This window comes from Dendrobium catenatum, unplaced genomic scaffold (genome assembly GCF_001605985.2).
Source record: "Dendrobium catenatum unplaced genomic scaffold, ASM160598v2 fragScaff_scaffold_133, whole genome shotgun sequence".
Lineage (NCBI taxonomy): Eukaryota > Viridiplantae > Streptophyta > Magnoliopsida > Asparagales > Orchidaceae > Dendrobium > Dendrobium catenatum.
In genome coordinates, this window is record NW_021318595.1 from 6,764,884 (window position 1) to 6,768,608 (window position 3,725).

Here is a 3,725-nt window from a genome sequence, read left to right on the forward strand (position 1 = left end):
TTCTTTATTAGATCTAAATGAGAATTTGACTCTTAATCAGACACAATAGAGAAAAAGGATTCATGTAGTCAGCCCCAATTAGTGGGATAAAGGCTTGATTTTGTTGCTGTTGTAATAGAGCAATGTAATCTTATATTCTCTTGTAATACCTAAAATATCATTCATATTTAACTTTGAAGTTAACTCTTATTTTAGGTAATAGTTGAGAGACTAAATAAGCCAAGATAAACTCTGGGATTAAATTGGATATTTATCAATAGTTATGGACTATTTTGAGCTTTTACTCATAATAATTCTATGGCAACAATTATTATCGCAGCATCTTTTCCTCTTAACAGTTCAAGTGGTTGTTGGCTACCCACTTAAGACTAGAACCAAATTTATAGCAAAGATCATAAAATTACATTGACTCGTATAATTTAAACTTTATGTTATGCAATATAAGCTACAAGTTTAAATAATAATATTTAACAAATACATATTTTAGCATGGTTCCTTGGCTTATTCAAGTATTGTTGCTCAAAAAGGAGAATATTACATAAGCCAATGTGTGATATGATAAATTTAATTTTTCCTGTACTAAATGTTTAAAATTGCACAATTGGATATTGAGGCGTCTTTTGTTCTTGAGGCTAGGCGTAAGCCTCAAAGCGTTTTGAGGCGTGAGCCTCAAAATAAAAAAATTACGAAAAGTGCGAATAAAGGTTAAAAGTGATTTTTTATATAATACCAAATAATATGCTAAAATATGACATACTATCTTTTTTAATGAATGATGAAATAGCAAATTGATATACATATGAAATAAAAAAATTGCATGTGACCTAAAGTGGCAAGTGATAAATTGCATGAAATATAATTGAAATATAAATATTACATAAGAAAAACATTTTAAATATAGAAACTGCATAAAAGTATCATATAACATTAAGTTCAACTACAAATTCTTTCTTTCTCAGTCTCAGACTCATTCATATTTAATTTCTAAAAGGGTAGAAAATATTGAATACGACTAGAAAATCATTTATTTGAGTCGTCATTATAACAAATTACTCTCCCTTGTCTCATCCTATGGAGTCCAATATTTTCAAATATACTTCTTCATTTATTTCAGTTATCTTCCTCTTTCATAAATTCTTTTCATCAACATAAAGATGAGATTAATACTCCAAAACTTTAGAGGAGAAGATGGTGGTGGTGGTGTGTTGCTTTCAAGCGATCCTTAATGGAGCTGCAACGTTAGTGGCTGTGACAAAGGCGACGGGCTGGAGGCTGAGGCAGTCGAGAAGAAGTTGTTGCGACTTGGGGGTGCATGAATGTGTGATTTGTTCGGGGCTTTATTATAGTATTTATGTAAGTTTTAAATAAAAAAATCTATAAATTGGGTGAGGCGTCAGCCTCACGCCACCGAGACGAGGCGGGCCTCAACCAACCTGAGGCGCAAGCCTCATAAAAAAAAACTTGAAGTGTAAGTCACAAGGCATTTTTCATTGGAATTACATTGAGGCGAGCCGTTAGCTTTTCACATATATGCTCATTTTGTATCCTATCTCTAATGGTAAAACCACTCATCCACCTAAGCATCATCATCTCTACAACACTTAACTTAGTATTATGCTTCTCTTTTAATGGTATGATGAACGGATGGTATGATAATAAAATATAAAGATCATCCAACACTTCAGATTTAACCAAACAAAGCCAAGTTCATCCTGCCACACCAAACCATCCAAGTAACACCTCTGGTTTATTTCTTAATTTCCATCACAATAGTATCTGCAATAGAATGAAGATCTGCTTCAGAACAGAGATTTTACATGGTAAATGATGCATGACAGTGATCAGTAGTTTTCCATGCCGACTACGATCCAATGATAAGCAGTTATTAGTACTCTTCAGTGAATTTCAGTATGAACGTTACATTTGGGAAAAATAAACACATACCCGCATAGAACAAGGAGAGGAATGCCAAAGCAACAAGAAAGTAACACCATGCAATACATGGAATAATTAAAAATTTAATTAGACTAACTCAAATTTAAAATTCTGATTCATCTTCACTCAGAATCTATTACAATAAAATCAAAATCAAAATCAAATTTTAACTTTTAGAAATCAAAATATATTTCAAGAAAGAACACCATAAAAGATTGTTAAAAGTGTTTTCTAACTTAGCAAAAAGAAATAAATATTAAAAAAAGGGAATCCAGCACATGATTAACTCCACCATTAATCTTTCGAAACTTTTTTTTTCTCCTTTCAATTTGAATTCTGCCACGATCTATCCATATCTAATAACCAAATTCGTGGATTCCACTGTAATTCATATTTAAAAATCAGCATCGAAAAAGTCGAGAAAAATCAAAATAAAGAAACAAGCTGAGATCAAACAAAGACCAAGAGAAATGCTAACAAGAAAAGGAAAAGCAGCAACAAAAGGAAGGCACCTCGAGCAACGCGTCAACTGGGTCAGAAACGGAATCATCGGATGTCGGCCGCTGAACTGAGTTTGATTCGTTGGCCATGGCTAGAGAGGGTTTAGGGTTTCCTCTGATGAGAGGGGAGGATTGCTATTTCTCCGTTTGCTGGTGACAGGCCATCGAGTTACAGTAATCACATTAGCGTATTAAACACCAAAGATAAAAAAAAGACTAATTTTATTTCTTTTTTTATTTTCTTTAAGAATTGTAGATTAAACATTTTATTTAATTTTGAGTGCTCTCAATGAAGCAAACAATAAAAATTATATAATTAATTTGCAATAAGAATAAATTAACTAAATATTAACACAATTGAAAATATATGTGCACTAATTGCACATATATTTTTTTCAATAAATTAAGCAAATTAAAAATTATGATCTCATAACATATTAACAAAATATGCTTAATTTTATTTCTAATGACACTCCTAATTCTTATGCTAAAAAAAGAATTTTTGTATGATTTGTCCTTTAGGATGACATTTATCAGAATTTATTATATAAAACGAGAAATTATTATGTGCAGAGTCCGAATAGGAAAATCATTCGAATTTGTTGAATATTTATTGAGTATTTGCTAAATACTCAACAAATATTTAGTTGTCAGTATTTATTGAGTATACATATGAAGTTTATGCTTATTTGTTGAATATTTACTTAGTACTTGCTTATTTGTTGAATATTTACTTAGTACTTGCTCATTTGCTATGTATTTAGTGAGTATTTGATGACATTTACAAATACTCAAAAAATCCTCAGTAAATCTGGACGGTTCTCCTTGTTTGGAGTTTGCACGTAATAGCTTCTCAGGTAGAACACCCTTATCTTTCTCTTTTAAATATGAGTTTTACGAACTTTTATTCATGTTTGCATCTATTTCTTTATTTTATTTTGTTTTTTAATAGATCACACATCAAATACTATGTATGTAAAACACTTAACAATTAGACTTTTCTTGCTAAACATCATAAATGATTTTCATGTAGAAGAATAACCTATTAATATAGCTTCATCAGATATGGCATTAATTTTTTTAGTTTGGATTTTATTTATTTAATACAAAAGCATTTACACTCAAATACAAACATATGTAATAAAATTGATGTTATGTGATAAGAGAAAAAATTATATATTTTAAAATTTATTTATTATTATAAAATCCTATTTAATCCTATCTTTTTGTGCAGGAATAAGCACAAAAAAAGCTGTAGATTCAGCGCTGTAGTGCCACCAAATTGGTTCC